The 15,432-nt window shown below is 39.1% G+C and overlaps 1 protein-coding gene across 2 annotated transcripts in view; it reads left to right on the top strand.

The window, feature by feature from the left end:
- The window catches only part of ASXL3 (ASXL transcriptional regulator 3), a 187,741-nt gene that overhangs the window by 107,212 nt on the left and 65,097 nt on the right, over positions 1–15,432 (top strand). The window lies entirely within an intron of this gene.

Genomic DNA, 15,432 nt, shown 5'->3' on the forward strand with positions numbered 1-15,432 from the left:
TCATCGGTCCGAACCGACTGTGTGTATAGCCCATCGGTCTGTTTTCCTTCGGTCCAAAATTTTAAAACATGCTTCAAAACCGAACCGATGGACCGCTGCCCGATCGGTCCAAACCGATGGTTAGTACAGAAAAGCAGCGGTTCAAAACCCGCGCATGCTCAGAATCAAGTCGACACATGCTTGGAAGCATTGAACTTTGTTTTATTCAGCACGTTGTGTGTTTGACGTCACCACGTTCTGACCCGATCGGTTTTTTAAACAATAGTGTGTACACACATCAGGCCACTTCAGCGATGAACCGGTTTGTAACGACTGTGTGTACAAGGCCTAAGAGGCTCCTCTGTCCTCCACTCATTACCTGTATTAATGGCACTGTTTAGACTTGTTATCAGTATAAAAGACACCTGTCCACAACCTCAAACAGTCACACTCCAAACTCCACTATGGTGAAGACCAAAGAGCTGTCGAAGGACACCAGAAAGAAAATTGTAGACCTGCACCAGGCTGGGAAGACTGAATCTGCAATAGGCAAGCAGCTTGGTGTGAAGAAATCAACTGTGGGAGAAATAATTAGAAAATGGAAGACCACTGATAATCTCCCTCGATCTGGGGCTCCATGCAAGATCTCAACCCGTGGGGTCAAAATGATGACAAGAACGGTGAGCAAAAATCCCAGAACCACACAGGGGGACCTAGTGAATGACCTGCAGAGAGCTGTAACAAAGGCTACCATCAGTAACACACTACCAGGGACTCAGATCCTGCAGTGCCAGATCCTGCAGTGCCAGTCCCCATGCTTAAGCCAGTTCATGTCCGGGCCCATCTGAGGGTTGCTAGAGAGCATTTGGATGATCCAGAAGAGGATTGGGAGAATGTCATATGGTCAGATGAAACCAAAGTAAAACTGGTAGAAACACAACTTGTCGTGATTGGAGGAGAGAGAATGCTGATTTGCAACCAAAGAACACCATACCTACTGTGAAGCATGGGGATGGCAACATAATGCTTTGGGGCCGTTTCTCTGCAAAGAGAACAGAGGACGACTCATCCGTGTACATGAAAGAATGAATGGGGCTATGTATCGTGAGATTTTGAGTGCAAACCTCCTCCAATCAGCAAGGGCATTGAAGATGAAACGTGGCTGGGTCTTTCAGCATGACAATGATCCCCAACACACCGCCCGGGCAAGAAAGGAGTGGCTTTGTAAGAAGCATTTCAAGGTCCTGGAGTGGCCTAGCCAGTCTCCAGATCTCCACCCCATAGAAAACCTTTGGAGGGAGTTGAAAGTCCGTGTTGCCCAGCGACAGCCCCAAAACATCACTGCTCTAGAGGAGATCTGAATGGAGGAATGGGCCAACATACCAGCAACAGTGTGTGACAACCTTGTGAAGACTTGCAGAAAACGTTTGACCTCTGTCATTGCCAACAAAGGATATATAACAAAGTATTAAGATGAACTTTTGATATTGACTAAATACTTATTTTCCACCATAATTTGCAAATTAATTATTTCCAAATCAATCAGATGTGATTGTCTGGATTTGTTTCCACCTTTTGTCTCTCATAGTTGATGACAATTACAGGCCTCTCTCATCTTTATAAATGGGAGAACTTGCACAATTTGTGGTTGACTAAATACTTTTTGCCCCACTGTAGCTGCTAGTATCTAACCAGTAATTCAACATGTTTGACAAGCCAAATGGATTTGCCAATCTTCAGAAAATGTCTTCCTTAATCTGGTGATATGCATGACCATTTTCAGTCAATTTCATCCACTTTTATTTTTTTAACAACAAGGTTGGTCTTTATTGGAAAAACATGATATCTCACAAGGCAGGCATTAATATATTCGATCACACATCAGGGGAATTGGATACATAAGCATCAGGAAAAAATGCATCCACTTTTGATTCACCAGTAAACACGATGCAGTTAAAGTGGAATTCCTGCTTACGCCTAACTAGCCCTAAAACTGTCCCTCCCCTCTCTTCTTGTTAACATATATGCTAACTAACATGTGTAAGAAAGATGCATATGCTTATCTATTTTCACGGCGCAGTGGTCCAGTCACACAATCCCCCTTCTTTCAGCCAGCAGCAGCTGCAGGGGAGAGGTTTGAGCTCTCCAACAGCAGCTAGTAAAGCCTGTAGTGGTGATGTCACCCTTGGGCCCCTTCAACACGGGGGCGGCTCAACTTGCAGCAGTCCGCCAGTGTTGATGTCACCCTTAGGCCCCTTCCAAATGGGGTGGATCTACTTGCAGCGGTCCGCCAGCTCAGCGGGAGATCTCTCCGCTGAGCCAGCGCATGACAAGTCCCTCTCTGCTCACTGAGCGGGGAGGGGCTTGTCCAGCACCGCTGTCTCCTATGGAGAGATCAGACAAAAATGGACAGCATGTCCGTTTTCATCAGATCTCACCCGATCTGATCCGCCATAGACGGATGGTGACTTATCGCCATTTGTCTGATTTTAGCGGATCGGATGTCAGCGGACATGTCACTGCTGACATCTGACGCTCTATAGAGATGTATGGAGCGGACCTGAACGTTCAGGTCCGCCGAAAAAACTGACAGGGCGAACCTGAACAGCCTGACCGCGTGAAAGGGGACTTAGGTTTTAATAGCCCATCTGTTGTCAGTGCTGTCTCCTTTCTTCTTAAGCCATACTGTCTGACACAGGGGTGCTGGGTCATGTGACTGGACTGGAGCAGCCTGAAAATAAGTAAGAATATACATCTTTCTTACACAGGCTAATTAGCATAGGTGTTAGGAGGGGAGAGGGAAAGGTTTTATGGCTAGTTAAGTGTATAGCTGAAATTCCACTTTAAATGTATTCTACTTAAGTAATTTGCCAACTATGAGTTAAATTGACTACCCAAGTTGAGTCGATTCTGAAGTCATAACTGGCCACCAGCATTTCTGTGTATAGACTTGAAGCTGGATCTTTGCATTTTGACTGCTAAGTTTTGGTGCCATTGGCAACCCAGGGACAGCTCTTGCTAGTGACCAACCCTCTCCCCCCACAACCCCCAGGTCAAATCATCTCTACCCTAGCCCTGCTTTCTGCGGGAGGCTTTCTGAATGGCAGTGGTATCTGCCATCACCAACTTTGTTGCATTTCCTCTTTCCGCTGTGGTAAGGAGATGAGCTTAACCATGGGCAGATCTTGTAGATCTTGGCGTGTGATACACTTGCACCCTGGGTCAGCAGCTCTGTGATTCTGTGCTGCATTAGTGTCCTGCCTCATTTTTATCTACCTGTGTGAGATGTGGGTTGTTTGATTCTGTAATCCTGATCATCTTGTTTTTGCTCTACTTGCAATTTGCCCCCTGTGTTATATCACAGGCCTCTAAGGCAGCCTAAGTCTCTTTGCAGTAGGTTTCGGATACCTCAGACCGACCTTTGACATTTTACACTTTTTATTTCTGCTTTGGAGGGCTTTGTATTCCGCATGGAGAGGGCCTTGTCTCAGAAGTCTTCTAATGCCGCGTACACACCATCACTTTATGTGATGAAAAAATACGTTTTTAAAAACGTCACTTTAAATGACCGTGTGTGGGGGAAAACGTCGTTTTATGTCTTGTGAAAAACGACAAAAAAAAATTGAAGCATGCTTCAATTTTATGTGTCGTTTTTCAAAACGTCGTTTTTTACTTCACAGAAATTGACCGTGTGTAGCAAAAAACGATCTTTTAAAACAACGTTTTTTCAACCGCGCATGCCCAGAAGCTAGTTATGAAGCGAGCTTCAATGGAAAAAAGTGGTGAACGTAACCTCGTTTTGCTAGAGCATTGTGAAAAAACGATGGTGTGTAGGCAACTTCGTCTTTGAAAATTGAAGTTTCAAAAACGTCGTTTTTTACTTCACAGAAAATGTCGTTTTTTTTCATCACATAAAGTGATGGTGTGTATGCGGCATAAGTCTGCTTGTGAGGATTCTGATGAGAAACCCCCTCCACTTGCAGGACCTGATCTGCAAGGCAGATCTCAGCCTTGCCTTTCCAGTAGTAAAGATGATGTGCCAACTGCAAACCTGGCACAGGAGATCCATTGGGCAGAAAGACAGAGGGGTTATTTACGAAAGTCAAATCCACTTTGCACTACAAGTTGCACTGAAAGTGCACTTGAAAGTGCAGTTGCTGTAAATCTGAGGGGTAGATCTGAAATGAGGGAAAGCTCTACTGATTTTATCGTCCAAGCATTTGCAAACTAAAATGCTGTTTTTTATTTTCCTTGCATGTCCCCCTCAGGTCTACAGCGACTGCACTTCCAAGTGCAATTTCAGCGCACTTTCAAGTGCACTTTGCACTTGTAGTGCAAAGTGGATTTGCCTTTTGGAAATAACCCCCAGAGTGTTACTCACTCTATGTACACCATCACTAGAGCCCTGAATAGAACGGTGTCCACTTCAGCCCTAGTTATCCTGATCCTAACTGAATAGGCTTGGCTTTTACATCAGGTTTTGGCTTCAAAGCAGGTCTCTGTGTATGTTGAATTGGCAGTCCAACTGATTCGGGGTCTTGAATATGTACGTGACACGGTCCTCGATTCTGACCAGTTGATCTCTAGCCTGCTGTCTTAGCAGTTTTCCTTCTCTGCTTGTTTTGGCTCAAATGTTGGTGGTTGGATCAAGTGTCCAAGAATCCCAAGGTGGGGTGATGTCTTCCATTGATTGTGGTAACCCCCAACTTAGACAGCTGGGTTTAAGAGGTGATTTTTTTTCTGGCTGTTGGGAGTTCCAGTCTAGCCTCCCAAGTTTTTGGTTTGAGTCTTTTGTCTTTATCCCCTACATTTAGCGGGAACCTAACCTGCATTCTTTGGTTATGGGGAATTTCACCTAAGAAGTGATAGTCCCAGTGCCCTCATACGAAAGATTTATGGAGTTTTCATTCATTTCTATTCACATTTCTGAAGAAAGAAGGTATTCTGTTCTAGGTTTAAAGGCTCTAAATGCCTTAGTAAGTACGCAAATATCTTATAAAATCCTGTGCGGTTAGTCATAGCTTTCCTGCACAAAGAGGACTTCCTGGTTTCAATCAACATTAAGCATGTCTGTCTTTATTGGGGATAATTTGTCTGGTCACAGATGTTCCTTGGCACCTACCACTACATGTGGATTTTCAGTCACAGGGTCCAATCCTTCATCTTGCTTTTGCCGTCTCTGGTTTACAGCACGATTGTTGAAAGCCCATTGTTTAAGAATAGTGGTCTTTTCTATGTTGAGAAATTCCCAGATGATTTATTACTATTTTACTTGATGTGAATCTTCTGGGTTTAATCCTTGAAAGTTTTCTGTTGTTCCGATCTTGGTGTACCTTTAACGGGGGGTAGATCAACGACTGGCCCTGAGTTTCTTTCCCTTGACTCCTCTTCTAACGCCTCTGGCCACTCACTTCGTTCTTTCATGCAGACTGCCAAGGTCCAGGTCTGAACCTGTGACCTCTGCGGTGTGTTTCTGTAGCTTCGCTCGCTGTGCTACTTGAGATGCTGGACAGCTCCCTATCTGATCCCTTGCACCTTGTTTCTGATGAACCTTAAGCTCTTTGCTTCTTTCATGAACTTCCTGATTTAGGCCATGTCTCTGCACTTTCTGTTTGCCAGGTGATTATGCTGTTCTCCAGGCGATATCATGCTGCTTTCACTCCTGCTGCCATCCATATCTTTACTACCAATTATTACTGACCTTTTGCTTCTTCCTCAACTACACTTCCGTTTGATTCCAACCTGCAACCATTTGTTACTAAATATAAAAAAGTGATCTCACGCTAAAAAGTGATACCACTATGAACACTAAAAACACCCTATGAAGGGAAATATTATTCAACGTGAATATAATGAACGAAAAAACAAAGTTCATGTGTAAAATTATCAAAACATAATGTCCGACAGCTTCAAAGATATTGAAAAGTCCTTCCAGTGACCATCATGAATGAGCAAATGGTCCAAGTAAAGTAGAATAAATTGATGGATCTAGGACTTTCCTGTGTAATAAATAACAACATTCATGGAATATATAAATCCCAATGATATCCAAAACAAAATAAATTGTGCTTGATATCCACAGAATAGTCTCCCAGAACTCTCACCTCATTTTATGTATCAATTCGCATTAATTGAACATGTATGCAATTCGGCCTCGAGCAGAGTAGTCGCCAAACCCTCTCTTCAAATCTCTCTGGCTCGTATAGTAGCTCTAGCTGTCAGCCTCCGCTGTTCCTACAAGCCGCCAATTTCTTCCACTGACCTATCTCAATACACTCCAACATATGGGGCATACAGGTGGGGAAGGAGAGAAGAAGAGGCCTTCAATAGTGTAGTATGTTAAGTAAATAAAAATCTATTTTATTAGGCACTTAGAGGGTGGACTCTTACTTAAAAAGCATTAAAACAAGCAAATAAGTGGGATCGCAGCGTTTCCAGCGCCTTCTTACGTCACTTCCGGTTTGTTTCAGCCTCTAGCCCTTCCGGACCTTTGGCTTGTTTACTGACTATACTTCTGCTTGATCCTTACCTGGTACATCTGCTACTGGACCCTGGCTTGCTCACCCCTGATGCAATCCCGAGGACCATGACCTGGCACTAGCCTGTATCTATCAGGAGCTCTGGTGAAGTCCGGTTAGTGCTTAGACCCTGTGCTGTTGAACTGGGCATTGGGCTGTGGTATTGGAAGAAAAAATTGGAATGTAGAGAAAATATTGCACTATTGAGTTATTGAGTGAAGGAAAGGGAAAGTAATAATTCCAGGAACCATATGCGTCGGAGCATTGAATGCGTCACACAAGGTAAAGGAGGCAGGAATATTTTTGGAACGTTAAATTGGTGAATGGGTATATGGGGTTTATGTGTATACGATTTTGTTTTACCCTCTCAACTGCATAATGCCAACTTGCACAATGTTTCTGTTGGATCTGGCAGTTTTTTTGTCTAGTTTAGGCTTATACAGCTATGACGTACTGATGTGGAGGATTGGCCTTATGCTGGTTGTGTGTTTTTTTTTTTTGTTTAACAGACGGCTTGGTAAACACACAAACAATTTTTTTTTTTTTAATTAAATATCTATTCATTTTTTGTAATACGGTTGTGGCCATACAAAGATTACTTTAAAGCTTGACATAGCATAGCCATGAGATGGTTCTTACCTGATTTTCTAGACTTGTTTAAAAAACCTGTCCAGTCATGAATGGTTTGTCTATATAGTTGTGCCATGGGTATCAGATCACTTTCTCTTTACTGCTTCATTCATTTAAATATGTATGCTCAGATATACACAGCGATCCAGGAGTATGTTTATTTGAATGCCTGTAGAAACAAAGCTTATAGAATGGTTGGCCATTTTACCGTTGTCCACAGTTGAGATTAGTTTGAGAACCCAGAAAGTATATTTTTAAATGTGCCAACAGACCTGCTGAAATGTGAATACACTGCTTGTTTTTTACACAATTTTTTAAAGTACCTTGTTAATGCACCTGTTGAAATCATTTTATTATGTAGCCCTTGAACTGAACCTATAAAAGAATCCTATTATATGTTTATGTCCTGCCCAGTAATATGTAATCATTTGTCTTCTAAATGGACGTTGGCTTTTAACAGACTGCTACCGTGCTGTGCGCTGATAATTTCCCTGAGATAGATTCCCCTGTAATTTACTTTTCTTCTCTGGATATAATTGGTTCAGGGTTTATAAAAATGTGCAATAAAAATGAAGCTGTGGCAGTACAAATAATAACAGAATCATGATTGAATTTGTAACCCTATTTCATGATGCTATGAAATGAATGCAAACTATCAGCGGTACATTTTTTGCATTGATTTAATATCAAAGGATGTATCACTGTGTTTCCATTTTTTTTATTTAGCATAGAAGAATTTCCCAAGCTACTTTGAGCCTTTATTCGTATTGCAGAACGGTCGAGTTCCCGTTGCTTTGCCGTGGCTCTTTGTCTTTGATCAGTATTGTGTGAAATTTCAAAGGTTATCTTTCATGCTGTTTTTTTTAATTTTCTGGGGACATTAAATTGACATTTTGGAACAGTAGTGACAAAATAAAAGAGGTTATCACTGCAAAGGAAAAAAAATACTTGAATGATGTCTTAACAAAATTCGCAATCGGTATATCTGTAAAACATTTCCTAAATAGCCCACCTATTGTGCATAGATGGCATATAAAAAAAGAACTGAAAATCTTAATTTTTTTTTCTTAAGCATCTTTTTCGCTAATGAGCCCAGTAAATCTCTCCATGTACTAGTAAATTATTCAGCGTTTACAGTCTAAAGGGATCCAATAACTTTTTCCACTTGTAATTTGCCAAATATTTGTGTATAGGGCCTGTTATACAAAAAGCCTATTTTATAAGCCGACACGCCTTTGTCAATATTTCCTTCCACTATGCACAAGGGCATACACATGCATGGTCACATGGATTTTTTTTTTTTTTTTTTAATGTCTAGTTACAATATTTAGTTTTCCTCTGTAAGCATAGAAAATTGTTATACAATCCTGTTGATTTCAAATGATATTTCTGGTAATGGGAATGCAGATGTCTGCAGATTTTTTTTTAACATCCTGGCCTTCTACCAATTCTGGAATCTAGTTACCTTTACTGAGTATCCATAAGAAATATAAAAATATCTCTTATGTCTGTGTGTGCTCTCATACATATTTGGGAAATGCTGACTTTTATATAATGAAAAGCAACTTTTACCTAGGATTGTCATTTAGATAATAGTTTCTCGTTTGGATGTGGAATAGAATACTTTTCCAATTCAGACTGTCTTACTATTATGTCCTATATTTTGCACACATCAGTGCATCATTTTATACATTTAAAGTGTAGGCTGCCATTTTGTGGACCGATTTATTAATGTTTGTCCTACTGTCAACTAGTGTCATTAATATTACTCGAAAACTAGTCAGGTACCGTGTGTTTTAAATAAGCCTGCCTACTTTTTAAATTGGGAAAAAAAAAACGAGGGCGTGCCTAGGATCAGAAAGGCAAAGAGAAGAGCAATCAGAATGGCTTTTTTGATTAATAAGGATGATAACGGGAACTACAAGCTAGAATTGATAAGGATGAGAGCCGCACTTCAATCTTCGCTATTCTTGGCATTTTTATTCAGCCATCAATGAAGTAACTGCATACATAGTATCTCTACCTAAACGCCACACTTCTTTAACAAATTTCACCACTGTTGGCTTGCTTACAAGGACAAATGAAGTTAAATGAAATTGGTAATGATCTATATCTGATATGGGTTCCTTCCACTGTGCTACTTCAAACTTGAATCCACATTAACTGCCGGTAGTTTTCAAGAGTACATGGAAAAACACGAAAAAAAGTGCCTCCTATAGTCCTGTATACGAGGAGTCAAAAATTAACCTCTCCACCCCAGCTATTATACTCACATTTATAAAAAAAAAAAAAATTAAAAGCATTGAAAATACATCAGAACAGTTGCGATAAGGTTCAACCGCCAGGCTCCACCTCTACTAGTTTGACTACCTCACACGTGGCTTCATCTGGATAGGTTCATTTTTAACCTCACGGATACTGCACTATAGGAGGCACCTTTTTTATTTTTTTCCATATACTCTTGAAAACTACCGGCAGTTAATGTGGATTCAAGTTTGAAGTAGCACAGTGGAAGGAACCCATATTGGATATATGGATATATATATATATATATATATATATATATATATATATATATATATATATATTTAACTTAGAAGTTATCAAGGATCACTGAGCATTTCCTGAAGGGAGTGTTGCACAAAGTGCAAAGCGTGTTTGACCCCTAGCAGGGTCTTTTAAGGAGGTGAGCGAGTATTGCATGTGGTGGGCGCACTATGGATATGGAGGTTTTTTGAAGTGAAGAAACATTTCACATCCCCCTGCATGCCAGCAGAAGAATTTTTCACTTTATTTAATATCATTAGATTTTTGTTTGTACACATGTACTGCACAGTTGTTTTGATTTTTTTCCTACACAGTTCAATTGATTTTTCATTATATTGTATACCTATCACATTTTCATTCTATTGGACTATTTTAAACCTCTTTTTGTTTTTACAGGCTTTGCGTAAGTCTGATTAGTTATGTGGAACCTGGGCTCTTAATACTGATTTATCAATTTTTAACAGTTTGAAATGCTGGTAATTAAGCATACATAATTAATTTATCTGTAATGCCCATGTTTGTGTTCTTTGCTTCCTTGCTGTGTGATTCAGTGTTCAGCCTTGCTATATTTGGAGCACAAGCTGTTCAAAATGTACATTACTGATTTATACCAACCTACAACTGGTATTGTCTAAAATGAACATTGAAACTCATACTGAAAAGATCTGTCTTGCTCGCACAGTCCAGTAGTAAGAAAGAAGGAAACATTGTGTGACACCCTGCAAGTGGTGAGCTTGCTGGAGAAATTTCCATAGGTAGCACTGCAAATCTGAACTGATGATTAGTGAAGGAATTTCTCAGTTGGACTCCCAAAGCTATCATAACTTACACTGAGTAGACATCTTGCAGTACTGGCACAACGCCTTAGCACTTTATGTAGCAAGGCCATACATTTTTTTTTTACATTGCTGGGATAAATGTAAACAAAAATATACATTTCTGACACTGATTATTCTGTTCAGTGGGAAAAAAAAGAATGTAAAAAATGTGAATGTAAAGCTTCTCTAACGCATTATGTAAACCATGTTTGTTCTCCGTCTTGTGCTGGCAAGAAGGTGTGAGGTGAATGTTTGTCAAGATTTCTTGTTTACTGGATTACGTAGTGCAGACTAACCAAAGATGAAAATGCTTACAGAAATACAGGCATACGCAAAAAAAATTCTAATGGCAGGGTGATTTAGTTCTCTAAATATAACCTAGTAAACATTGTCTGCTTATATTAGGAAGGCTGTTCATATGCAAATAGATGAACTCCTAATTTAGACATGCTAAGTGCCTGTGTACCCATACCCTGGAGCATCAACCACAGGTTTACCATTTAATTGTTTGTAAAATAAGTGTTTCTTTTTAGAAATGTTAGCAAATCGTTTTATTTTCTGGAGGCCCTATAAAAAATGACTTGTGCTGTAATTGTCTGTACTAATCGTAAATCGTTTAGGGCCGAAGTTGAGAATGTTGACAATTATTTTTACTTCAAGTATTCAATCGTGTATATTAAAAAACATTATATATATATATATATATATATATATATATATATATATATATATATATATATGATAAATAAAATGAATATTCACACAGTTGTTGTGTGAACGTTATTAAGTCAGCCTTACTGTGTCTGTCCCCTCCACACTATATCCTAACCATTCACAGACTAAGCACGGGAAGAAAAATATTCTGTTGGGTTTTTTCTTTTGTTTTTATGTTACAGACCTTCTTGCTTATGGCATGCTCACAGTCAGAAGTGAACACACTAAGGTTATAATTGTTGAATTTGTCCATTTGTGTGAATTTTATATTCAATTAAGGTAGTTTTTTTTTCCATCAAATTGTGCCTTTCAAATGTCTAAGTACGTTTTTATCGTAATACTGTTTGGACTTTAAAAGACTTTTATTGAACAGACTTATTTGATTTTTAAGCACTGCCTATGTCTTCCAATTAGCATGCAGCTATCTCACCTGACATATTGATTTCATAGAGGACAGCTCATAATAAATAATATGAATCTGCCTTGCCACTTGTATCTGCAGCTAATGATTACTGTATATCTGAGACAAATGGAATCTCCAATTTATTTTTGCTTTTTCTTAGAGTAGCTGCGATAAAGCAAGCAAGGATTACTCCTGCCTTCTGGTAGCCTAGAACCTAAATCCTAAGATCATTTATTATATGAGAAAAAAACACTGTTCACTTTTGAGAGGTCCGACAATTAAAGGGTCACTAAAGGAATTTTTTCTTTTAGCTAAATAGCTTCCTTTACCTTACTGCAGTCCTGGTTTCATGTCCTCATTGTTCGTTTTTGCTTTGATGTTGCTGTAATTCCTCTCTGCTCTGGACACTTCCTGGTTGTCTGTTTCCTGATCACCACAGTACTGGGAGATTTCTCACTGTGGTGACTAATCAGGGAGGTGTGATTACTGTATGTCAGCACCAATCCAGTTTCGTTTTACAAAGCATCACTGCCCTCTATTGGCTCTTTGTCTCTATACATCAGAGAACCAGGAAACAACAGCAAAAACGAAACTAAACTGTAGGTACATTATATGATTGTTTTTTATCTATTTTTAATTGTTTTTAAAGAGAATCAGTTAACTATTATGTCCCTGTACCCTGTAAACAGTCATTTCAGCTAAAAAATGATTTTCCTTTAGTGACCCTTTAACTGAAAACATGTTTTACTTTGTAATCTTACAAAATAGAAGTATATTGTTTTTATGTACTGGCAGTTTGGCATTGATTGAGCCACGTACACACTCGGGTCCCAGTGATGAGTGTGTTATGTTTGCAAAGCCACATTTCCTTGCTTTGATATGTTATCAGCAAAACCCCCATCCCCATCCTTTTAAACAAAATTCTGCAGTATCATAAAATGCAGTTTAACGCTTGTCATTGCCAAAAAAAAAAACTTACTGGTGCATGTGTTATAAGTGACAGTGATTGATTCACCTGCAGTGAAGTTTTGGTGAATGTCACAAGCACTGCTCTATAAATAAAAAAAGTTGATTGAATATTCCCTATGTTCTAGGAGCATTACGTTCCTAAAACATATACAGTGTTTGTTGGCATTACTGGCTGGAACCAAGACATGGACGACTTCAGTAAAACAAAGAGGGGAGAGTACAGTAACCTTGGCAACAAGTAAGAATTCATTATTTACTGAGTTGATCCAGTTAAATGGAAATCTGTAGGTTACTGCACTTTCAGTATCATAATTGGTCTTTATAGTGTTTTCAGGGTGTCCGTTTCACCTTAGAAAATTGACAGCTTGCTTTCAATTCTGGAAACCTATCTAGGGTTGAGACGTTGGAAACAATTTTGGAAAAAAAGCCTTATTAGTTGGTGTTTTTAATGTTTTAAGTCTTTTAGTTCCAATTATATCTTTGCCTTCACTTGAGAGGCCTTATTGTCTTGTACTATTGCATAAATTTTTTGCAGCTCTTACACTGTATCTTACTGTTATAGTTGGCTGGTTATCCAATGTAGACGGTGGACCCAAGTTTTAAATCTGAAGTAGGAACTGTATAAGATGAGTCTTATCTTATATAGTTCTTATACAGGCTACCAAAAGTGACATTTAGACTTTTTATTCTTGTTTTCTCTGTCATTTTCTACAGGTTACTATACTTTATCTGACGTAGACTGTACATCTAATGATCAATGAATAATCATTCATACATTCAATGTTTACAAACAATCTTTTTGGCAAATATGATGGCTTGATGCAGCAAAGATAAGAATAATTTTTTACCAAACCACCAATTTATTGTGGTCAATTCCAATAAGTACATTTCTTTCACTGAATTGTTTGCCAGCATGAAATACTTTTCTGTCCAGAGTCACTTTTAAATAAGTTCCTTTTAGAGCTGAAATATGAATGGCTTCTGGCTCACATTTACTGGCGTTGTCAGATGGAGATAGGAAATATGGTAGAGCTGAATAATTATTTTAATCATTTTGGGGCAAGGTATGAAGAACCATATCAGAATTTTCAATTATTGCAATAGAGAATAAGCCTGAATAGATACTCTATATGATGGAATCTATCTATAATGCTGGAAACTCAGATTAGAGCAGGATGGTAATACTGCATTCTTTTTAAAGGATTCAAATTTTAAGTAGATGTAAAGGCAATCAATAAAATTTCACATAAGCTTTACCGTGTTATTGTAATTTCGAACGTCATTTTACATTTTTTAATTCTGCTGTTTCCATTCAAATAATACTCTATTATAATATTATATAATATATAAATAATGCCTTGTTCAGGCACTGCCTGTTATGTTGTGACCATGCTCTGTCGTTCTCTCCTTGTTAGTTTGCTGAGTTGTCACCATGTCCAGGGCTGTCTTAATGAGAGGGCACACCTGGGCAGTGCCCAGGGGCCCCAGCTGCATGGGGGGCCCCTGCACTTTCCCCAAAGCAGCTGGTCCTTGAGCCCACAGTGCCCCAAAATTGGGGGCCCCATGATGGTACCGAGAAGGATAGATACACAGGGGAGGCAGTCTGCCTCCTACCTACTTGATGTCTGTTTACCTGCACTGTCATCATTGTAGGGGTCCCATAGCATTACTTTGCCCAGGGGCCCATGATGCTATTAAGACGGCCCTGACCATGTCAGGTGCTCTCAGTGGAGACTTTAAACAGCCATGCACATGTTCTGTTGTTGCCATCAGTAGGAAATGTATACTAATATTGACATGCAGCCACCACTGGAGTGGGAGATGGGGAGTGACTGAAAGAGGCCGCAGGGGATTAGTAGCAATGAGATGTAAAAAATAAAATAACACTTTTCTAAAACAAAGAAGCTGTTGGTGTTCCACAGTGCTTTAGCCAACGTAACTCATCCAGTTAGGATATACTTCTATTTTACTTTATTTACCTAAAGTAATTCATATCTCTAGTCGCTATAGTCCTTACAGCAATTAAAAAAAATCTGTTTTCTTTCTTCCACTTTTTTCCCTTTTCTCATTATTTTATGTAGCTCCTCTTAAACCAGTTTTCTACTTTAGCATCCCCCCCCAAACCTCTTTCCCTTTATTTTATTCTGTCTTTTTCCAAATCTCTAGAACCCCTTATTAACATCTAACAATTGCAACGTCAAAGTCTTCCGTTTTTTGTATAATTCTTCACCAAGGTGATAAATACTGAATATGTACCGAGATCACATTTTTATAAATAAGGCATTGATTTGTCACCTTTATACGTCAAGCAGTGATAAACAATATAATCCATGTTTGTTTCTGTATTTCTCTGTTCCGGACTTGGGTCAACACTAATGAAAATATCTTATTTGTTTAATAAAAATGTATGTCTCTTAGCATTTTGTTCAATTGTTGTGTTTAAAAGAAATGAATAAGAGACCACACATTAGCATATATTGCCACTTTGTTATTAATTACGAAGGGTTAACGGAAAGAATCAAACTGCCCTTCCCCCATTATCATGGTGTATAGTCTGTAGGAATACTGCCTGGGGCTTTTACTTCTTCTGCTTCTATTTCCGTGAGACATTTTGAACAATTGGATCTGAACATTGATCGTGAATGTATTGTTGTCAAGTTTAAACTTTTGTTTTGTGTCTTTTCATTGAAGCATATTTAGTTTGGCTTTTTTCCCCTTCTTTTTTGAACCACCCTCAAGGGTTCATAATACACTGTTATTGGCCGGTGTTCCCCTCCCACATTGAGAAGGAATGGAAGCAGCAATGAATGCCTGTTTTATAAAGGACTGCTATTGAAGGGCATGAATAATTTGT

Source organism: Rana temporaria, chromosome 5, assembly GCF_905171775.1.
Source record: "Rana temporaria chromosome 5, aRanTem1.1, whole genome shotgun sequence".
Classification (NCBI taxonomy): domain Eukaryota; kingdom Metazoa; phylum Chordata; class Amphibia; order Anura; family Ranidae; genus Rana; species Rana temporaria.